The following is a 25,262-nucleotide window of genomic DNA, read 5'->3' as shown; positions in this document are numbered from 1 at the left end:
TAGACGTGCCACCCAACTGTTGGAAAAATCTCTTCAGATGCCCCACCTGCCTACACTGATAGCAAGTAGGTGACTGCCCTCTCCTTTGGCTCTGGCCTTGAGAACGAGCTAAAGACGATGCAGACTACTGCCCTCCTCCTCTCTGCAGGCAAGCTGGAGATTTGTGACCCAACTAGCCACATTTGAAACAAGTCACATCTCCTTGACCACCTCTCCCAGAACCTGAACTCGGTATTGGAAATGTGGACCTCAACTGAGCTCCTTGGGATGACTGGGGGTTAAAATCCCTCTATCTCTTACCGTCCCCCTGACTGTCCTGACTCCTCCTGGAGCCCCTCATCCTTTCCTCCTCAGCCTGCATTATAGTCTCAAGATGGGTCGCCGCCTCCACAAGGAGCCCATAGTCTCTAATCATAGTCTCAAACTCTAGGCAACGGTGTTCCTCAGTTGCCACTAACTCAAGTGCAAACCAAGAGAGACTAGTGAATATGGCTTTAACTCCGCCATTGGTGTGTTCAATTGCACCAGCTTGGAAAACTGGTCTCTCAATTTCTCCTTAACAGTAGGAGGCAAAAACTTGTCTTGGAAGGCGCTGACGAAAGCCTCCCAAGTCACTCCAATGCGCCCACGCGCATACTTCTACCATTGACCCGCATCCCTCTTCAGTTGGAAAGACGCCAAGGTCGCCCTCAACTGGTCGTCCTCGATGCCAAGCATCTCTAACTTCTTCACTATTTGCTTTAACCACTTATCTGCCTTCAGTGGCTCCTTTGGGTCACCCAAAAACTCATCCGGATTAGACCAAAAAGCGCTCTCTTCAGAAAAGAAGGCCCTACCTCAGCTACTTGGGCTTGGACTTAATTCTCAGCCCAGAGAATGTCCATAGATTTTTGCAACGCTTTAGCCATTTCTCGGGCTAAGACGCCCATGGTCTATTGACCAATTGGTTCGGCCATATTGGTTTGACCAGCTCCCTCCTCCTGTGTCGGAATATCATCCGGTAGAGGCACCTCGTGCCTTCTAGGCCTACCGCGCCTACCACCGCCACGTCCATGTCCATATCCACGTCCACGTCCACGTCCTGACATCCTAATAAAGGTAACACAAGAAATTAGCACATTAACAAATGTGTCGAAGCTAACTCACTCGTGTCCTAATATGTTAGACAACAGTAATTCACTCCACATAAGCACATAATCACGTAAACGCATACGAATTTCCTTCCTAGATAATGACCGTCCCGCAGCGTTGCTAGAGTTCTAATTAGAAATAGTAGTGATCAAGTGCTCTTCTAATAGGACTTCTAGGAACCCGTAGACCCAATCAATATCTTAGGAACTAAATCCCATACCCATATAATTATATAAGCATGTTCTCACATAAGCATGTAATACATACTAACGTCTTAACTAAGCGAGACAAACCTATTCTGGTAAGAACCACTTCCTACGTACCCAAAGTATTCAAATCTAGTATGCTTTGATACCAAGTTGTCACACCCTAAAAAATACAAAATAAATACAATTCAAAAATGAAAGAATAATATAAATAAAATGCTTTCATTCATCAGAGTTCGATTACAAAAGTCAACACATGCGTTATACATTCATAAATTTTCATCCTGAATCTACAACATGTGTTATAATGTTAAGAGAAAAGAAATTAAACATACAGTCAAATGCCCTACAGGCTTACATCTTCTCAAGTCATTACTTGGTTATACAAAAGTGAGCCTCACTCATTACATCTTAAGCCCTTGGCTTTACAAAAAAATATACAATCAAAATAAAAAAGCTCTTGCTCTCAAATGTCCCTTCAAGCTATTGCCTTGGTGGAGGCACGTCACCAACACCTGAAAATGATTTTCCCAAATAGGGTGAGCCACAACCCAGTAGGAATCATCTAACACAATATATGAGGTTTAACAGAGATATAAGTACAAAGTGCATATACAATGCCTATGGTAAATCTTTTACAAATTCGTGTACTCATAAAATGTCTTCAAATCTTAATCCATTTTCTTTCAATTTATATTCAATTCAGTTATCTTTCTCAATTCATGAGTCAATTTCATTATTTCTCAACAACCAAACAGAGACTACAACTCAATGGTTTTCCAATCATACAATACACACATATAAACACTTCAAATTGCATTTTACGAATATTTCGTCCGTGGGATCGACACCCATGTATAAATTTCGGGACTTTCACCCAGGACACTACGGCCAACTGAATTATTATGGAATCTATCCCTTTCTCCTCCCAAGCAATGGAGTACATCCCCTTTCTCCTCCCAAACAATCATACATATACAATGTATTTAAATACATAATCACACATGGAGTACATCCCCTTTCTCCTCCAAACAAACATACATATATAATGTATATAAAACATGATCATATTCAATGACAACCAACAATAGATTAGTTTTAATTCACCTAATCCTCATGCAATTTTTACAACAATCATAGCTATCCTCCACCGATAGCCCAATACAGTTATTTCTAAGTAGATATTCAATCTTTATAACAGATAAATCATCAAATTTCCATAGGTAAGTGATTAAATAAATCTAACAACACCATTCATCTATACATCCTTCCAATTTTGTATTTTCCATACCAATTTTATTATTTAAACAAAATGGTTATTGAAGACATTTTAGGGCAAAGCTCCCCATTCTCCAAATACTAACCCAAGGGCCAAAATCTGCTATTTTAACATAGAAAGGTCTTACATCCAAACCCCCTAATCATTTATATACACCCACATGGAAACCCCTCTTTTCAAACATGAAACCCAAACCCTAGGTTTTCTCAAATCACCCTCAAATTCCACCATTGTTACACAATGACAAATAACTAAGTTAAAAGTCATATGAAGGTGTAGAAAAATCCCTACCTCAAGTTAGAAGACCAAGCAAAGCAAAGGTGAAACTCCAACAACGCCGAAACCAACTTCCAATCGGATAAAAATGGAGCTTTCAAGATACTCTACCCTTTTTCCAAAGACACTAGCGTGAAGAGATCAAAGGATCTAGGCCAAAATGTAAAAAGAGAGAGTGTTTTAGAGAGAGGGGGTCAAGATTTAGGTTTTTGGAAAGTTTTAGAGAGAAAGAAGAATGAAAAAGTGATATAAAATGTCACTTTCGCGATCTGATATAGGCACAGTCCGCTCGAGTGGGAGAGCTGACGCTCGAGCGTTAGACACAAAAAGTTGTTCCGCTCGAGCGCAAGATGCTACCCGCTCGAGTGTAGAACACACACATCTAGTACTTTTGCAGAAAACAGACAAATCGCTCGAGCGCCCACCCGCTCGAGTGTAGGAAACCCCGCTTGGGTGTGAAAAACACCCCTCTAGTACTTTTACAGATATGCAAAGTACTGAGAGTTTGTAAATCTTGCTTGAGCACAAGAAGTGTCGCTCGAACGGAGGAGCAAAAATTGCAAAGCCCGCTCGAGCATGAAAAACACCCCTCTAGTATTTTTACAGATATGCAAAGTACTGAGAGTTTGTAAATCTTGCTTGAGCACAAGAAGTGTCGCTCGAGCGGAGGAGCAAAAATTGCAAAGCCCACTCGATCGCAAGAATGGCAGTTCGAGCAGAGGATAAAAAATATGGGCAACAAAGGTTTGGAAAAACAAGCAACCAACCTGTTCCAAATGCATAACTACAATTCAATAACCAAAATAGAGGGGAGACAAGAGAAATAAGATATGAATCACCATTCAAAACCATACAAAGCCCGAGTCCAGAATACAAAAAGTAACGGGTCAAAACAGGAATCGCTATCTCTTTTTTTCCATCTCCTTCTTCTTTCTCTTTTCTCTCTGTAAAAAATACCAAATCACACCCACTACAAAAATAAACCCAAATTCAAACCCAAAAAGAAAATTACAAACCTACAAGCTTCTCAAATATAGATTCAATATCGATGCAATCTCAAATCTGCAACAAATCACATAAAGATCCACATATCTAATAAAATCTCAAACCAAATTAAATAATTTTCCGTATAATCAGCTTATTTTTTAGTCTGATCAAGTTGCACAGGTATCAATTTGGTTGCCCTTTCCTTCTAATAATTTTTCAGTGATGCCTCTTCTTTCATTCTTCTCTCTACACTCTTGCCTCTGCTTCTAATTTTTTCCTTCTAAATATTTTCATTTTCTTTTTTCCTTCTTTTTTTCCTCTAAGTGCTAGATCACGGTTGAATGTGTCGTCCAAGCGCCAAAGCATGTTGTAAGCTAGCTTGAAGTTTGATATGAGAATCCATGTATTTAGTGGAACCACTCTCTGTAAAGAATAACCAAAGTTTTTGAAAATGATGATGAGAAAAACCAATCAATTAAACAGGGGCAAAAAAGCAAAAAAAAAAACACCGAAAACGACTTCGTTTTTGCGAGTGCGGCAAGGAAGGCCGTAGGGAAGTGCAGCTGACGATCCGAACTCTGTTTTGTGGTCCATCATCTAAAGAATGAAGTGAAAGTACAGAAGAAGAGTACTACATGAATGAATGGAGTTCAACAGAGAAAGATAAAGGTTTTCATGAAGGAAGTTTGAAATTTGCTAATAATAGTAGAAGTGAAAAGGGTAAAAGGGTAGAGTCTGCTCCCACACCCCCTCCCCTTAGATAACACCCGCATATCTCCGAAGAATTATGATCCTTTCTATTTCATTCCGTAATGTTGTAACATATTGTCGAAATTGTAAATAGTTTTTAATTACCAGGTCATTTTAAATTTGAAAATTTTATGTTTTTTTTTAAAATTTAAATAAAAAAATATGCTGATATAAACTATTTTGAGTCATTGATTATAGAATGGAAATCTCCATGCCAGAGAATCTCAATCCATATTTAACTACAACCAATAGCATTTAAAAATAAAATAATAATAATAAAAAACTATGTACTTGAATAAGATATTTGAAGAAGTATTTTGAAGGTGAAGTATTTTTGGAGTGAAAATTTTGTAACAAAATATATTAGGAGACCAATTTATACTGTCATGACAGATATCACTAAAAAGTCTCTCCAAAAACTTAAAAAAGAACTTTTAATGACAAAAAAATTATAAATATTTAAAAAAACATGCTTTTAGAGATAAATGATTTTGTGGTCCATAGTTCTAAAGTTCAGATGAAATCAGGCAAGGAGCACAAAAAATTGGTGCTTGGTGATTGATTTGTGTTTTGGAAGTGAACTTAGTTATTATCAAGTTTTGTTGACTTTTTAAATGCATCAATAACTCCTCCACTATCCATATTACCCTCATTAAATATCTTATCTTCTCTTTCTAATATAGCCCAAATCTTTTAGCACGATTATCTCTCTCTCTCTCTCTCAATCATTTCTAAAGCTCACACCATCCATACACACTGTTGCCGCCACTACACGTACTGCCACCATCCACCACTGGCCGTCGCTACCATTGCCACCAACCACCTTCATTATCGTGGCTCTACACTTTATCATTGCCGATCTACCCCCACCATCATTGTTTTACACTCTATCTTCTCTAACTATGCTTTTTATATCTGATCTACACTTTAACTTATCTGATCTACACTCTACCGTCACTAATTTATACTCTATCATCAAAGATCATCTGAAAAAACTTTAACAATCATGTCAGAATCTAAAAAACTTACCTATTAGAGATGTTTTTACTTTTTAATTTGGTTTTGTGTGGATTTAATTTTTAGCATTTTTAGCATTTTTTTGGGGTTTTGTTTTGAATTTGTTTGCATATCACATGTCTATTTCTTATTTTCTCTATCAATTGCTTGTAAACTCATGTTTAGAGAAATTTGTGTTAGTGATAAATTTATCATTGAGAAAACCATTTTTTATATGTAAGTATGTAAATGTGTTTTTTAGAATGAACAAGGGAGTATGCAAGTATGTAAGTGTGTTAGTGAAAGAGAGTAAGTGAGTAATCGGTTTGATAACTATTGATACAATGATAAATCTATTACAGTGATAAATTTACCAAATTTACTCATTTTTTATATGTAAGTGTGTAAATGTGTTTCTTTGAATAAATAAGGGAGGAACGGTGTATGTGTATAAGTGTGAGTATAATATAATAAAAGACAGTAAGTGATTAATTGATTTGATAAATTTATTACTATTAAATACTTTTACTTTTTTTTTTCTATTTCTCTTGTTACCACTAAATAAGAAGACGTATAAGAGAGTGATGTGGTGGAGATGGATGTTGATTTTTCTTAAAAAATTGCAAAAACATTATCAAAAATTACTACCAAAAAAATATTGTCGAGGATGGTTGCCGGTGGTCGGAGACGATGGTTGGAGGTGGTCACTGGTGACTGGAGATGATGGCCAAAGGTGACCTCTTGCAGGAGAAGGTTCAATCATGGCAATGTCAATAATGGGGATGAAAAAGGTGAGGAGAGAACATTTTAGATATATTGATATGTAAAAAATAAAATAAGACTTAGAAATAAATAAATCTGCTCAATAGAACTGGCCCATAAATACCATTTGCATTTTTATATTATGACATAAGCTATCCAAAACTGGAAGAAGTCAAACTAGTTAGGATATTCCAAACATAGGAACGCAAGCCCAACTACTTAAAAAATTGAAGTTAATGGTCATTAGTAACATGAGTTTAAACCTATGACTTGTTTAGAACTTGTCAAATTGTGTTTCGATTTTAAATTTTTATAAGAATTTGTGATGAAAAATAAATGATAAAATATAAAATTATTAAATTTAAATATTTATATTGTCAAATATGAATATCTATATTATCAAATTATTAAGAGTTCAAAAAAATATTTTTAAATGACTCAATAGAGAGAAAATAAACATGCAACTCTAAATTATTCAATACACTCAGTTCTGGATTGGCGAATATATTTTCGAGGCAGATGGGGGGGATTATATTGGATGCTATGGCAAAGAGGTTCGAGATGAGAGGAAGGCTGTGGGCGTTGTGGGTAGTGCAGAGTTTGGGAGGGTTGTTATGCATTGTTTTGGGAACAATTGGGTCTTTGGGTGCTTCCATTGCTGTGTTGATTGCGTTCTCTTTGTGTCCAAGTTTCTTGTGGACTTACATTTGGGATTGTTCCCTTTGTCTCCCGAAGGTAAGTTTTCTTGCAATCGTTCATAAAGTAGTAATATTTAGACCCAACATTTTAAAGTAATTTTTTAGATTCAAATGGTGTGACAATATTAAAGGAAAACCATATATAAATAAATTTTTTATACTTGATGATATGTAAAAAAATATATATATTTAACGAATAATTTAAAAAATTACTCTTTCTTTCTGTCTTAAAATATTAGTCTGTTTTGGATAACTTAATTTTTTTTGATAGTACAATTATTACAATTTTGTATGAGAGGATTCAATAACGTTGTTGGAAAATTAAAAGATCTTCGAAAATCTTTGAAGAAAATTCGAATTCTCTAAAAATGATGAGAGGCTTTGATTCTTCAATAGTCACAACTAAGAACACAAAAGCAATGAGATGATGGAGATAAGAGATTGGGTGAAGAAGAAGGTAAAGTAGTTAGAGAGAGAATAATGGCAAGGCTCTCCCATGGATCTCCCACTTTCACTCTCAAGGTTGATAATGGAGAAGGGAAATTAGTTATTTCCCAAGAGTTGTCTCTCCAAAATCCATCCATTGTAAAGTTATAGGTGGGTGCTATTTATAGGCACCTCATGATGTAGGATGGAGCCCATGTGCAAGGTACATGAGAAATATTCTCTCTAACTACCTTGTCTGAGGAGATGACCTCTCCGATGATGAGAAAAATCTCAAAGAGGAGATCAACCTCTCGGCGAACCTTTGTTCTTAGCCACACCTAACCAATGATCCACAATCTTCCTAAAGGGCTGAGGTAGTCAAAAGGACCCCCTGCCGCTAAATATTGCCGAGTCTCATGGACCTCCCGGGGTCGTGTCACCTCGACCTAGATATAAACTAAATTAATCTACGAGTGAATTTGATGATTCGTCGAACTCACCAAATATAAATCACTAAACTACACCAAATTCTTTTAGAATAATGACAAGTCCAGGTATTGATCCACAGGGACAATTGTGAAATTAAACTAATTTATTTTTTAAATTCCTAAATCAATTTTGGTTAAAAAGATTTGAGGATGCTATGACTAAACAAGAATTAAATGAACTTGAATAATTAAATTGAATATTAAATTTAGGGTTTGAAATATTAATTTTTTTGGGAAAAATTCTAGGGTAAAGAATTCACCACTAACCACATGAACGAGATTTAACATCGGCCATCAATTGCAATCTGGTTTGAAATACCCAATATTTGACAACTACAAGTTTAAAATATTAATCAAGAGGGTTATCGCATTCAACGTACATGCTCGAATCATCCCAAGTAGTATGAGTCGTTTGCTCTAAACTATGGTAGCAACACAACCCGTCTCTTATAGAATGAGTCATCTCGTACTTTGAATACAAACACAAAGAAAACTAATGTATGGAAAGCATTAAACAATCATAGAGAGTAAAATGCTTGAAGAGATGAAAGAAACAATTATTAAAAACTTCTTAATCACCCATACATCCATTCAAACCAATTCACAATTAAAGCTTATGAAAAATTCTATTACATGGCTAGGGTTTCATCAAACCCTAGAAAAGACAACTAGCCACTCATGGAGGAGTGGGAAGAGGAAGAAGATGAGGAAGAAACCCCCATGGAAGTGTCCGTCAAGCTTTAAGAGAAAATCATCTCTTTAGAACCCTAGCCTCCCTTTTCTCTGAATTAATTTTCGAACCCTAGGTTTAGCTATTTTTCTTTCTTTTATTCTCAGCAAAACAGATTAAAAATTCTGTGCACGCGTCCCTAGGTGGGCCGCTCGAGCGCCCATGTGAGCCACGCGAGCGGTGGTGGGCCGTACATGCGGTGAAGCTTGGCCACACATGCGGTGGTCTGGTTGGCTCGGATTCTTCACTTCTCGCACGAAGGATCCGTTTTCGCGCCCTTTTTGATTGAATTTTCATATTTCTTGCCAAATCTGTACAAGTGCACGAAACATAACATCTCCACCAAATAAACAAAATTAAAAGACTAAAAATATAACTTAAGTGGCCTCAATGTGGTACCTTTCGGCCTACATCACACCCTCCAACTTACAATTTACTAGTCCTCAAGCAAAACAAAAGAAATAAGGAAAGTAAAATATTGTCAGCCACTTTCGTAGGGATCACAATTGCATTTAACATATGCAACAAGCCTTTAAACCACAAGGTTACCCCAAGTGGACGAGTATAGTCTCGTGAGAGTTTTCAGAAATGATACCTACAAAGATCAACATATTCATATCCACTGAACAACAATTAACCACACTACTCCACACAACAACCAACTTATGTGCCACTACAGTGTAATATTAAAACATGATAAGTCATTGAAGGCACAGTGGACAAGTATGAAGGAATCTATTGAGCTAAAACCACAATTCAGTTAATACAAAAGTAAAGTCCCTTGTACTTGTGAATGCTAGTAGGCACATCATTAGTACCCTCGGTGTAAAGTGCAATCTCCATATTAGTTAACTGTCCACTATAATAGCCCAGTGTAACTCATAATAGCACTCAACATGTACAGAAAAACTAAACTGTTGCAACCAAGATTCTCATTTTTTTTTTTTTTGAAAGACTGTGCAATGTCCTGATCCATTAAGCTTTCTAGTCAGCCCATGTAACAAGCATTGGGCCAATGACTCCCAAACCAGACGGTTTTAGGGCACTAGGTATAGAGACACCCCTACGGGCTTAATAACTCGAGTTGAAAAGGCTACGAATCTGAACAAGTCATTCTCCTTATTTTTCCTTAACTGTGCAATGTCTTGGTCCCTTAAGCTTTCTAATTAACCCATGTAGCAAGTATTGGGCCAATGACTCCCAAACCAGACGGTTTTAGGGCACTAGGTGTAGAGACACCCTTACGGGCTTAGTAACTTGAGTTAAAGAGGCTACGAACCCAAACAAGTCAAGTGTTTTTTTTTTTTTTGGCTACTCATTTATTCTTTTCTGCAACCTTAGCCATTATCAATGATGTACACCAGGGGTTATAATAAAGAGGTCACCACTATGATAGTGTGTTCATGTGAATTAAGGCATACTCATGACAAGTGTACTAATATCACAAACACAAACAACTATCCTAGTGCAAACATCGCATGTGAGTATTTACCTAATAAACCCTTTTCATACAAGCCCACTATGTACCCCAATTAACATATGCTCATATCATTACCATACTGGCACAAAGCAAACATTAAGTGAAGTGGTGCAATCAAGTGCAGCAAGTACAAACATGAATGGTTATTACAAATACCCTTACCCCTAAACTGGAATATAACATTGTCCTCAATGTAAGCAATTGTACATTAGACAGTAAAATGAGAGAGAGGATCTTACCAGACAGCGTGGACGCACATCCAGCGAGGCAAGGACACCCAATCACACACAGTTTGAAATTTTTATTTTTTTTAAACAAAATAAAGAAAAATATATAAATATATGTATACACGTTTTTTTTTAATTTTATTTTAATGAAATATAAAATAGATAAATAAACATAAATAAATAAACAAACTGCAGATTTTTTTTTTTTAGAAGAAGAAGAAGAAGAAGAAATAAGAATAAAAATAAAATGAAATTAGATAAAATAAATAATAAAAATTAAAATAAATTTGTAGGTTCTGTTTGTTTGTTTTTTTTTTTTGCTGGACCGCTAGTGCGCCCATTTAGGCCGCACGAGCGCCTATTTTTGGCCGCTCCAGCTACTGGATTGGGCCGCTCCTATGGCGTGAAAGCAGTAGGCTTTTTGGGTTGGGCTGCTCGTGCGCCCAGCCCATCCGCTCATGCGGTCTTTTTTTTTTTTTTTTTTGTTAAAAATTTGGGCCGTTCGTGTGCCAAATGGGGCCGCATGAGCACTTAAGTTGGGCCACTCCTACGGCATGAAAACAGTACCCAGTTGGGCTTGGGCCGCTCATGTGCTTAGCCTATTTGCTCGTGCGGTTTGGTTAGAGGTTCTGCTCGTGTGCCCATGTGGGCCACACATGCGGTCTGGGGCTTTTTTTTTTTTTAATTAACCAAGTACAACACACATTTTTTTTTTGTATAAATATATATATATATATATATATATATATATTCTTTAAAAGATTAAATGAAATAAATTAAGAACCAAGTACAACCCAAATCATGCTAAACCATTTCTACCTTCATTTGACATTCGAAATAAATATAGCACTTTAGAAAATATCGGAATGCCTAACAAGGGTATAATCTTCACGTGAAAAACACGTGTACTACTTTTCTCCCTAACAGTGTATGTAACTTTCCCTATTCTCCAACAGGGTGACAGACTAGGTTGATTCAGTATCTAGAATCGAGGCGCATAAAGCTAACTTAACTGGGGCTGCCACACAGAGTTCAAGCCAGGGTGGTTTTGAAGCAATCTCCACACCCCTGGGTATTTAAACCAAACTCTAGTCTCGGAAATTCCAAACCTTTGTGTTCTAGGCTTTACCATTCGAACTCTAGTTTCCATCATCTCAGTTGGTCTCCTAGGAACTCACTATAAACACAGTTAGGTGGCTATGCTAGACCGTCATATGCCGTTCAGGCACGGCTAACACCAAAGGAATTACATCTTTAAAGGAATTAAGGTCTCCTAGACTCAAAGTTATCATTATGGAAGATATATTGGGTTCGTTAAATGGACAACCTCAATCATCTCCCCTTTCTCAATACCATCCACATAATGTTTCAATCTTTGGCCATTGACCTTGAAAGTCGTACCATCTTGTGGATTTTTAATTTCAACCGTCCCATGTGGAAAGACTTCTATAACCTCATATGAGCCATCTCATCGAGACTGAAGTTTACTCGGGAACAACCGCAATTTGGCATTGAATAGCCACACTTTTTGGTGAGGCTCGAAGGACTTACGAGAAATATGTTTATCGTGAAATTCCTTAGTTCTAGCCTTGTAAATTTTAGAACTCTCATACCTATCATTGCGGAGCTCCTCTAACTCGTTGAGTTAGAGTTTTCGATGGTCACCAGCTTTGGCCATATCAAAATTAAATTTCCTAATGGCCCACAAAGCCCGGTGTTCTAACTCAACAGGGAGATGACACTATTTTCCAAACACAATCCTATATGGAGACATCCCGATGGGTGTCTTATATGCAGTGCGATAGGCCCAAAGAGCATCTACCAACCTAATGGACCAATCTCTCCTATCGGGCCTCATAGTTTTCTCGAAGATGTGTTTAACCTCCCTATTAGAAACCTCTACCTAACCACTAGTCTAGGGATGATAGGGAGTGCCAACTTTGTGAGTGATCATATATTTGCGCACCAAAGCCTCAAAGAATCGGTTGCAAAAATGTTTGCCACCGTCACTAATTATGGCACGTGGGAACCCAAAATGACAAAAAATGGTCTCATGGAGGAATTTAACCACAACCTTATGATCATTCGTTCTGGTTGCCACTGTCTCCACCCACTTGGAAACATAGTCCACAGCCATCAAAATGTATTCAAAGCCAAAAGATGGTGGAAAGGGACCCATAAAGTCAATGCCCTAAACGTAAAAAATCTCAACAATTAAAATAGGGGTCATTGGCATCATATCTCGCCGTGACATAGAGCCCATGCGTTGACATTGCTCGCAAGCTTTACAAAAGTTATGGGCATCCTTGAAGATAGAGCGCTAGTAGAACCCACATTGTAAAACCTTGGTGGCCGTTTTCTGCTCACTAAAATGGTCGCCACATGCATGAGAGTGACAAAAGGTGAGAATGCTATGGGTTTCACTCTCAGGAACACAACACCGAATCACTTGATTTGGACAATACTCAAACAATTCCGAGTTTTCCCAAAAATACTGCTTGGCTTGTGAAAAAAATCGGTCTTTGTCTTGTTTAGACCAAGTTTTCGGAATTTGACCAAATGCCAAGTAATTTACTATATGAGCAAACCACGAGAGGGTCACATGTGAAACCGCAAGAAGTTGCTCATCCGGAAATGAGTCATGCAAGGCTAAGGGATCACTTGTGTACTCAATAAAGATGAGGGATAAATAATCCGCAACTACATTCTCGGATCTCTTCTTGGCCCGGATTTCTAGGTCAAACTTTTGAAGAAGTAAAATCCACCTAATCAATCTAGGTTTGGTCTCTTTCTTTGATAGTAAATACCGCAAAGCAGCATGATCAGTGAAGACAATGACCTTGGAACCTAGGAGATAGGGCCGAAATTTATCTAGGGCAAAGACCACAGCTAGCAACTCTTTCTCAGTGGTAGTGTAATTCAATTGAGCATCAAAAACAGTATGAATAGCATATGATATGACATGGGGCACTTTATTCACCATTTGGCCTAAGACGGCGCCAAAGGCATAATCAGATGCATCGCACATGATTTCGAAAGGAAAGGACTACTTAGGAGATTGCATGACAGGAGCAATAAAAAGGGCCGCTCGCAATGTTTCAAAGGCTTTAAGACAAGCCTTATCAAAGACAAATGGTGCGTCCTTAGCAAGTAAACTACAAAAGGACGGGATATTTTACTAAAATCTTTGATGAATCGACGGTAAAAACCTGTGTGCCCTAGGAAAGACCTAACTTGACGCACAGAATTGGGTGGAGGAAGACCTGCAATGAGGTCAACCTTAGCTTTGTCAACCTCTATACCTTGAGGGGACACAATATGCCCCAACACTATCCTCTCGCGAGCCATAAAATGACTCTTCTCCCAACTCAAAATCAGATTTGTCTCCACACAACGAATAATGACTTTAGTTAAGTTTTGGAGACATTCCTCAAAAGACGGCCCAAATATAGAGAATTCATCCATGAAGACCTCTAAAAATTTCTCTATCATGTCAGAGAAAATAGTTATCATACACCATTGAAAAGTCGACGGTGCATTACATAGCCCAAAAGGCATGCGTCTATAAGCAAAAGTGCCAAAAGGGCAAGTGAATGTCGTCTTTTCCTGGTCAGCAGGTGTAGACGCCCCATTTTTGACAGCCCATAAGACTTGGGCGTTACTAATGGTTTACTTGGTGATAAAAGGTGTGCAGGGCAAAGATCCAGTTTCTTCGGCAAGGAGAGAGACAAGTCTCAAATTCACACCCCGTTTTGGACCAAAGCTATTTTGGATGGTTTTTAGACCTTAAAACCCTCTTTTTCAGAACTTTTTTTTGAAATAAAGTTTATGCGTTGTTCCGAGGCTCGCATTTTGTCAAACGTTGCGCTTTCGGTAAACCGAGCAGGGACGAAGTGGAAATGAATGAAAGAGAGATGAAATCTTTGAAAAATCTTTCAAAACACCTTGCTATGGGATTTGAAGTTGAATAAAGGAGGGGAAGAGAGAAGAAACCAAGTTGGAGGAGAAGACAGGCATGAATCTGGGTAGAAGGGAGTCGAGCAGTCCTCGCTGAATCAGGCTTATTCATCTGCATACTTGGATTTAAGCTATGAGGCCACCACCGTTGGAAAGAAGACTTCTGGGGCTTCATTTTTCATTCAAGAATCTCCTAAAGCCAAGTCTGGGTGGGGGAGATATGGTTGGTTGAAGTTGGGCATCATCCCGGTTGGATCGAATCTGCGCATCTTCACCAAAAAGGGCATAACTTTTTGCACAGGAAAAATTTTAATACAAGGTTTACGGCATTGGAAAGATAACTTCCGGGGCTTCAATTTGGATACCCACCGGCCATTTTTTGACCTTGGTAGCATCTATCGGAAATCTATTTAGCCGACCGACAATTTATTGTGCCGACCGGCCATTTATTTTGGCCGACGACCTCCTTTTCTAGCCGGTTTGACCTTTTTGCACCTTCCAGGCATGGTGCATGCCAGTTGTGCCAGCTGGGATGCACAAACCCGTCCCCCCATACACATAGGTGGTTGTTTTGAGCCATTGACCTTTTTTTTACACCCTTTGCTCAAGGCTTCTTGAGGAAGCCTTGACCCCTTATCTTGGCTTCCTCAAGAAGCTTGGCCAGCTGTCTTAGCTTCCTCTAGAAGCCTTGACCTCCTTTGCCCCCTTTGCCCTTTTCACTTAGCTTCTTTGAGAAGCTTAAACCATTTCCCTTTGCCTATTTAAGGGCCTCTCCTCCTCCATTGTTAAGGGTTAGTGATTTTGAAGCAAAAACCAGACCTAGGGCATATATATCTAATATATATACACCCTCTCTCTATATATCTCCCTCTCTCTCATCCTTTGTGTGTGTTTAAGAGCCTTAAAGTGTGTTTTGACCATAGTATTGCACCAATACACACACCATTACACCACACTTCGACTTGAGAGGCCTTGAGGGTTTGTTCTTGGAGTTTTAAGCTAGTTTTGATCACAAGAAGAGGTCTGACCTTGCTGTTCATCAAAGGTTCTTCAAGGGTAACTTCTTTGCTTTAGTTTCCCCAATCTTGCATTAGCTTTTGACCTGTCTTGCATGCTGATTTAAGCTTTGTGTATAATAAAAAAAATTCTTTTTTTTAGCTTATTTTCAAGTTTGTTTAAGAACACTTTTGTGTTTGGGGTTGTCTACCCCCTCTTAGGCCTTGTTTGGCCTCATTTTTATGTATTTTTGGTGAGCTTTGGGACCACCTTGTTTGGGCCTCCTCACCACTGAAATCTTGAGGGATTTCAGTGGTGAGGATGGTGGTTTAAGGTCCTAAGAAGGAGAGGGCCATCCCCTCTCCTTATTGTCTTCATTACTTGCATTTTTGGCCTTACAAAGGGGCCTATGTTTGCACACTTCTTGAGCTCGGTTCAGGCATTTTTCAGTGGGTTTTAGGACCCTCAGAACTCATTTTCAGAGTTGATTTGGTCTTGCTAAATGTCTACCTTGCATGTGCTTAATAACTCCTTGCATGGCCCTCTAAAGGAACTCATCATTTTTGCATTCCTTGGTTGCATATCGGTGGTTATTTGGGCCTATTTTCACATGTTTTATTCACTGATTTTTGATGGTTTGGTGAGATTCCACGTGCATCATATACTTGTCGTACAACCCATGTTTGCTAGTCAAAGTTGCATGCTATTTTAGTCCATCTTGCTAACATCTTTTGGCCATGCTTTGAACTGATTTCATGCATGTTTTGGACTGCCTTAGCAGTGTTTTCATGCCTCATGGTCGAATAACGCTTGTTATGCATGCTTGTAGTGCAATGCCCATGCCTAGCTTTGAGTTTTGAAGCTTCTTGCATGCTTAAATGGTAGTGTTTTCATATTTTGGGGTCATTTTGGAGTCATTTGGTATGCCATTTCAGATCTGGAACATGTACCATTGTATGCCGTATTTCCTCCTTGCCATGCTTTGGTAGAGTTGCATTTTTGTGCCTTAAGCTTGGTCAATGCATTGTGCATGCATTTCATGTATTTTGTTGCCTCACTTGTATCATTGTGGCCACTGTTTTGGGCCTAGTAGAGAGCTATCCAAATTAGTTTAAGACCATCCCTTTGGAATGTTGTTGCATGCTATACATGTTTGTATGTTTAGGTACTTAGTCTATTAACATGTTGTATGTTTAAGCGCCATTGCGTTTGGCATGCTTCTTGTGTTGAGTTGCTTTGCATATGTACATGTGTTATGCCTTTCATGCTGTTGCATGTGTGTCATTAACATTGATATTATATGCCTTTCATGCTGTTGCATGTGTGTCATTAACATTGATATTATATGCCTTGCATGCTTACTTGTTTAGTTCATGGCCCATTGCACACGGTTTCGTTGTTTGCATGATCATGTTGCATACTTAGCTCACATGCCTAGGTTGCATTACATTGGCATGCATACTTTGCCTCTTGAATTGAGTATGATAGAGGTTGAGTTCATTGTTTGTTTATGTGCATTTCATTCCACATTGAAATTGCACACTTTGGTTCTTTGGGCCATCACGCATTGAAATGCGCGATCGGTGGTCTGAGAATCGAGCACCATACCCCCTTTGAGTCACAAACATGATAAGGGATGTGGTGGTGTATACATTTACTTGAAATGCATTGCCATGCCATGTTCTGCCCTCTGCTGCTGTCAAACAGGTTTCAGCAGGAAGAATTGGCCGGCCGGCAGTGTTTGGTGCCGACTGGCAAAACAGGTTTGGCCGAGAGCATAATGTTTAGCCGATGACCATTCTAAATGGCCGGTGATGATCTCACTCAGCCGGTAGTGTCCCACAACACTCAGAGAAGCAACCTTGGAAGTTGTGCAATTTTCAGAGAAGTAGAACAGTCAAAGCAGAGGCAAACTTGTTCATGGCAGTGACTTTCCGAGCGGAGCCGAGCGCGCATTGCATTGGGCCCTCTTCCCGAGGCCGTTTACTGCTTTCATTAGATTAGTTAATTTGTTAATTAATTAATTGGTCTGTAATAATTAATTAGCTTGTAGGTTAATTAATTTGTATTATTCTTTTGGTCCCTCCGAGCGAGGGTGAATTTGTAATAAGTGTGGGTGCGTGTATGCATGTCTTCCAACCCCCACTTCTTTCTCCCTTTTACTTACCTGCTTTTGATGGTTAGTATTAGGACATGTTTACTTTAGCATACCTTATGCTATGCATGCATGCATCATTCATCAGTATTGCATGCACCAGGCTCGGCGCGTCATACTAACTGCATAAGTATTTCAAATCTAACTTGAATACATGCTACTTGTGCATTTTCACATGTCATTTATAGACTAGCCGAGCCTACTCTAGTGACATTCCGCATGTGTTACATTAGCCATCTTAACATGAACTAGGATCATGCATATGATTACTAACTAGCTTCTGTTTTGGCTTGGAGTACTCTGTAAGTCCTTTTGCTTTAGCATACCGCATGCGTGTGAGTGTTGCCATAATTGCATGATTATCATGAGGCTAGCTGCTTATGTGATATAATTGCTTGAATGCCAGTGGATGGAGGTTGAATTACCTAAATTGGGATAACGCATTAAAACTGTGAGTTTTAAGCCCACTAGATAGTGGCAAAACCATCTTTTCTAAAGCCCACTTGAGGGTGGCAAAACCTGCATTTCAGCCTACTTGCGAGTAGCAAACCGTTTTCAAAACAAGCATGAAATGTTTTGTTCCAATTTAGGTGATTTGGTCTATACTTGTTTGCTGTGTGCATAACATAGTAATTCTAGGCTAATAACCGGAATAAGAACACATAACGTTTTCAAAAACGGATATCATGGTTAGTAGAGGCAGATCTTCGGATCGGGTGAGAGGGGGTGCTCATAGCTGACCTTCCCCAATCGTACCCAAGTTCCCGAGCCGAGGTAACTTTGGTGATGACGGACACGTGGCCTTTGGCACCGAGTCAGGGTTTCCTAAATTCCCCAAAATAAAAATATTTAGGTGGCGACTCTGTATCTGGCAAAGCAGTCCATGTTTTTGGCACTTCTTTCTAAAAATCTGTTTTTCTCAAAACGATTTGCCGGATTTGGACTCTTTGGTTCAGATTAAGAACCATGACAATTTGAGTCCGAACTGTAGTAGACCCGCAAAACGAATAGAACGGGGGGACTCGTCCTCCCGGGGCGTTCGGGGACGTCTACAGCAGGGTACACCGAGACTTAATTATACCCCGAGTAGCTATCAAGAAAACAATAGAACCCCTGCCTCGCTAACCTCTCAAGAATTTGATCAATAAATGGCAGAGGAAAATGGTCCTTCCTAGTCATGGAATTCAATCTCCTATAATCAATGCACACTCGCCACCCAATAGTGGTTCGTTTGGGGACCAACTCTCCTCGCTCATTCTCAACAACGGTGATGCCCGATTTCTTGGGAACCACTTGTGTGGGACTCACCCACTTGCTATCCGAGATGGGGTATATAATACTCGCGTCTAACAGTTTCAATACTTCCTCTTTCACCACCTCTTTCATATTAGGATTAAGCCTCCATTGCATTTCATGAGAAGGTTTGGTGTCCTCCTCAAGATGTATATAATGCATACACACAGAGGGATCTATCCCTCTCAAATCAGCCACAGACCACCCTATAGTACTCCGATGTGCCACAAGAACACTCATTAACTGACTCTTCTGCTCTGCAGTCAAGTCAGATGCAATGATGACTGGTAAAGTATCCTAGGGCCCTAAAAATGCATACTTGAGTGTGGCCGGGAGTGGCTTCAACTCAAGTGTAGGTGGTGTGACTAAAGATGATATGGCGGGCTCTCTCGACAGAGGAGGAAGTGACTCAAACCAGGCTTTCCACAGAGGAAAATCTAGTGTAGAAGAGGCATTAAGTAAAGCCTTTACCTCCTTAATCGACCCGTCAATATCTAAATTCTCAAACCCAAAATTAGCTAGACAAGCCTCTAGAGGGTCCTCTACAAGAATGGAGGGTAAAGCTTCCTTCACAATCTCATCCACAACATCCACAAATAAGCACTCCTTTCTCTCATGGGATTGTTGGGATGCTTGGAAAACATTAAGTTTCACTTGCATGTTACTAAATAAAACTTCCATAACCCCGGTCCGACAATTAATGCATGCATTGGCTGTAGCCAAGAAAGGTCGACCTAAGATCATTAGGATTTGTTTCCTAGAACTGGCTACCGGTTCCATATCTAAAACCAAAAAAACAACAGGAAAGTAAAATCTATCGACCTTCACTAGCACATCCTCAATCATGCCACGTGGCACTTTGAGGGACCGATTAGCCAACTAGAGAGTGACAGTAGTGGGCTTTAACTCGCCAAGCCTAAATTCCTCGTACACAGAGTACGGCAACAAATTGACACTAGCCCCTAAATCTAACAAGGCCCTATCAATGAAATGGTCCCTTATAATGCATGTAATGATTGGGGCACCCGGGTCTTTAAGTTTAGGGGGTGTGTCATTCAACAAGATGGAGTTTACTTGCTCCGTGAGTATGACCTTTTGGTACACGTGTGTCTGAGATTTATGCTTTTGCATACAAAGGTCCTTTAGAAATTTAGCATAGAAGGGTACTTGCTTAATCGCCTCCAACAGGGGGAGGTTGATTTTTTACCTGTTTAAAGACCTCCATTATCGCTTCCATGGATGTCGCCTTCTTATTAAAAAGGGACGGTGTATCAAGGCATTGGGGAAAGGGTGCCTTAGGCACATATGGTGCCTTAGGCTCATGTGAAGTGCTAGGGACTAAATCATCCCTCTTAGGTGTTTCTCCCTCACCCTTGCTCTCATTGGGTGTACCACCGCAGTTACCTTTCTTAGCCCTAGCTGCATCAGACGCAACTGGCTGAGACTCTAACTCCCTCCCACTTCTCAATGTAATCACCGTTTGCACCTGCTCATGGTGCTTGCTATTCCCACCCGAACTCTCTGCCACGTATTGTCCTTTAGGGTTGGCCACAGTCTGACTCAATAATTTTCCCTCCTCTCTCCTATTCATGTTGTTAGCCATTTGACCCAATTGGTTCTCTAGCTTGGCAAAGGAGTGAGTATGAGAGTGAACCACTGGTGCTAACCTCTTAAGTTCTGAGAGAACTTCTAACACCTGAGTCTCAAAAGCCCAGTTGCCTTGAGGAACATGCGGGGGTTGTGGTTGCTGGTACGGTTATGGGGGTCGATAAGGTTGTGGTGATCGGTAGGATGATTGGTTGGCAAAATTGTTAAAATTCTTCCTTGGTGGTGGAGGATTATAAGAAGTGCCTTGTGAAGGAGGTCTCCATGAAAAATTGGAGTGATATCTCCATCCCGAATTATATGTATTGGAATATAGGTCATTACTCGGGTTGGAGAATCCTTGAGCCGCATTCACATGCTCTTGGACTAAGTCCGGAAATTGTGATGCCGAAGGGCACTCACTCAAGTTATGAGCAGGGCTCGCACAAATAACACATGCCTCGTGAAATTGAGGCTGATCTTGCTGGGTAGGGGCATGTCCCGTAGCTAATAATTGGTCCATTTTGTGGGACAGTGCCTCTACTTGTTGGGCTAACTCTAGGTTTTACCTGACCTCATAAATGCCCCCTCTTTTCGAGGCTCCAACTACTGGTTGCCGGACTTGCCATGCTGCGGAGGCATGGTGAAGGGAATTATCACTTAGGTTCTCAAAAAATTGCCATGCCTCGGCATCATTTTTGTACATGAATGTCCCACCACAGGATGAATCCACCATTTGGCAGTGCGACTCAGTTAAGCCATAATAAAATGTTTGAACAAGTTGCCAATCAGGCACTTGGTGGTGGGGACACTGTTGGAGAAGGTCTCCAAATCTTTCCCACGTCTCATGGAATTGCTTGCCATCCCTTTGAGCAAAATTGGTGATGGCTCGCCTAAGTTGATTGATTTTACCTATGGGAAAGTACTTCTCCAAGAACCGTTGCTGTAATTGGTTCTAAGTTGTGATTGAATTAGCAGGTAAGGAATTCAGCCAGTGTTTGGCTTTATCCTTTAATGAGAATGGAAACAATCGCAACATTAAGGCCTCATTTGTGAAATTCTAGATCCTCACTGTCGAGCAAATTTTCAGAAATTCATTCAAATGTTTGTAAGAATCATCATGAGCTAGTCCATGGAATGATGGGAGCATTTATATGGTGCTGGACTTAATCTCATAATAAGCAGCGGTGGTGTTGGGTAATTGGATACATCATGGTGATGTATTTGCAGTGGGTGTGAAATAATCTTTAAGTGTCCAGTTGGGCACATTCGGGACATTTGGATTTTCCATCTTCAATGGCTCAATGTATGAATATGAATATTCAAGCCTGGGAACACGGGCAGAGGCTCTAAGTCTCCTAAGAGTCCTTTCTAGTTCAAGGTCCAAACTCCACAATTCAGGGCGACAAGAACGGTGCCCGTGCATACACTTCCCATACACACACACAAAAAGTTCCGACTCTGTGACTAAGTTACGAAAGCAAAATACCAAAGGGAGAAATACTCACAGCGGTTTTAACGAAAACTCTTTACTCGTCTTGCGGGTGCTTGACGTGTAGATGTTGTCTCCAACCTCTAATTGAGCTTTGTCCTTCTTTTTAGCACTTTGGTGCTTTGCTTGTGAGTGTTTGCTTCTGTTTAAACACTTTAGTGCAGTGATTTTTTTAATTTTTAACACTCGGTTACGCTCCGCTTGCACTTCGATGATAGTTCCACTTTTAAACGCTCTGCACACTTAGTAACACGAACGCATAAAATCCTAAACTAAAAATTAAAATAAGAATGTAATTTTAAATTAACTAATTTCCCCAGAAGTCCCCGGCAACGGTGCCAAAATTTGATCGTTCGTTGAACTCACCAAATATAAATCACTAAACTACACCAAATTCTTTTAGAATAATGGCAAGTCCAGGTATCGATCCACAGGGACAATTATGAAATTAAACTAATTTAATTTTTAAATTCCTAAATCAATTTGGGTTAAAAAGATTTGAGGATGCTATGACTAAACAAGAATTAAATGAACTTGAATAATTAAATTGAATATTAAAATTAGGGTTTGAGATATTAATTTTTTTGGGAAAAATCCTTGGGTAAAGAATTCACCACTAACCATATGAACGAGATTTAACATCGGCCATCAATTGCAATCTAGTTTGAAATACCCAATATTTGACAACTACAAGTTTGAAATATTGATCAAGAGGGTTGTCGCATTCAACATACATGCTCGAATCATCCCAAGTAGTACGAATCGTTTGCTCTAAACTATGGTAGCAACACGACCCGTCTCTCATAGCATGACTCGTCTCGTACTTTGAATACAAACACAAAGAAAACTAATGTATGGAACGTATTAAACAATCATAGAGAGTAAAATGCTTGAAGAGATGAAAAAAATAATTATTAAAAACTTCTAAATCATCCATACATCCATTCAAACCAATTCACAATTAAAGCTTATGAAAATTCTATTACATGGCTAGAGTTTCATCAAACCCTAGAAAAGACGACTAGCCACTCATGGAGGAGTGGGAAGAGGAAGAAGATGAGAAAGCAACCCCCATGGAAGTGTCCATCAAGCTTTAAGAGAAAATCCTCTCTTTAGAACCCTAGCCTTCATTTTCTCTGGATTAATTTTTGAACCCTAGGTTTGGTTATTTTTCTTTCTTTTATTCTCAACAAAACAGATTAAAAATTCTGTGCACGCATCCCTAAGTGGGCCGCTCGAGCGCCCATGTGGGCCGTACGAGTGGTGGTAGGCCGCACGTGCGGTGGTCTGGCTGGCTCGGATTCTTCACTTCTCGTACGGAGGATCTGCTTTCGCGCCTTTTTTGATTGAACTTTCATATTTCCTGCCAAATCTATACAAGTGTACGAAACACATCATCTCCATGAAATAAACAAAATTGAAAGACTAAAAATATAACTTAAGTGGCCTCAATGTGATACCTTTTGACCTACATCAGAATTCATCTCCACCCCTCGTCCTCGTGATTCGAGCCCTTTGTTCGGGCTCTAGTCTCACTCATGATTCTGGTGGGTTGATCCCGGAATGCTCCAAGTCCACAAATGTTCTGAGACTCACCAATAGAGCGGCCTCTAGATTGCGATCGAATCCGTTTAAAGCCCGAGTGCCTCGAATCTCTAGGCTTATTCAATACACTTTTGAGTCCGAGCCCGAGTATGTCTCTAAATTCGTAGATCTGAACCCTTTTGAGGTTTATAGCGATTCGGCCCGTTTGATGGCGATAAATCCGGACCCACCAATTTTGGACTTGCGATAAATTCATGTCCATCAATCTTGGACTTTCTGATTTGGCCTAATTAATTTTAACGTGCCCGGCTTGACCCTTTCTACAAGTTTAAAAATATTAACTTTCCAAAACAATCCTTTTGGTAGTACAATTATTACACTTAAAAAATATTAATGTTATTAAATTTAAAGGAATGACAAAATAAGAAATTTATATTATTTTAGTTCTTAATTTTTTAAAAGTGACTAATATTTTAGAAAAATAAAAAATAGAATAAGTGACTACTATTTTAAAAGAACGAATATATAAGAGAAAATTAATTTAAATATTTTAATAAATTATCGCATTTAAATTTAAAAAGAAAATCTAATTTTGAGACTGAATAACCTATACCATCACTCTACATCACAAGACCCACGACCACACACCATCACCCATTTCAATGAAAAACTTTGAATAATTTTTTCACTCTACACCATCAATATAAACGCAAGAAACACCATAAGTTCCGGTTAATTTTTTTTTTTTTTTTTTCCCCACTTTCTCCGATAACATTATGGATTCTGGTAGCTTTGTTTTTAATCTCTTTTCTTTCTCCTTCTTATTCTTCAATGAGACTATGGATCCGACGAACTATTTTTTTAATCTTCTATTTTCTTCTTCTTCTCCGACGCACCATGAATTTCAGTGACTTTTTTTAATCTCCTTCTTCCTCTCTACCAACAACATGAATTCCGACAAACTCTTTTTTTAATCTCTTTTTTGCCTTCTTTAGAAACGCCATGAATTCTGGCAAATTTTATTTTTAATCTTTTTTTTCTCCTGGATCCTTCATCAGAGGTATTGAAACCATGCTAACAAAAAACCCTACAATTAGCCAGAGACTGAAATTAAAAATTTGTAAGAGGAAAATGGAGTAGGTGAATGAGTTCTTTATATCCAAAAGAAAAATGCCGGAGATCTTAAAAAATTTAGCAAGATTTTTATCAAATATCTCATATGATATGAATTTTATGTGAAATTTATACTCATATTAGACATTTGATAAAAATATTAATAAATTTTTTGAAATCTCTACTATTACTCTATTTGAAATTGGAGAAAAAGAGGAAAAAAAAGTTGATCGAGAGAAGAGAGAAAAAGTTCGAGAGACTGAAGAGAGGAGGAAGAAGGATTTCTATTGATATAATAGACAAAAATTTAATAATTTATATCTCGTGTGGGGAAATATTTTCTAAGTACCAACACGTGGCAAGGTGACGCCGACGTGTCAGCCGAGGTGCCACGTGCCTTGGTCGTTGTGCCGAGGTCATCTCGGCTAGGCCGAGGTTGCCTCCGAAGATATCGGAATCCGAGATAAGCGGATAAGGGACAAGAGTCCTAGAATGAAGAGGGAACTCAACTTGGATATGGACAAGAGTCCTAGATTGGGAGAAGACTCCAGTTTGGGCAAAGATAAAACTCTTAGAGAGTTTATCTTAATCCCATTGGGAGTCCCAGATTAGCAGTAATCCTAAGTCCATTAGGGCCAGGCTCCTATTGGGACTAGGATTGTATTGGCTATAAAAGAGAGGCACCCTCACG

Source organism: Camellia sinensis, chromosome 5 (genome assembly GCF_055761805.1).
Source record: "Camellia sinensis isolate YWXY chromosome 5, ASM5576180v1, whole genome shotgun sequence".
NCBI classification, from domain to species: Eukaryota; Viridiplantae; Streptophyta; class Magnoliopsida; order Ericales; family Theaceae; genus Camellia; species Camellia sinensis.
The sequence above is the reverse complement of the archived record's forward strand: the minus strand, read 5'-3'. Positions refer to the sequence as shown.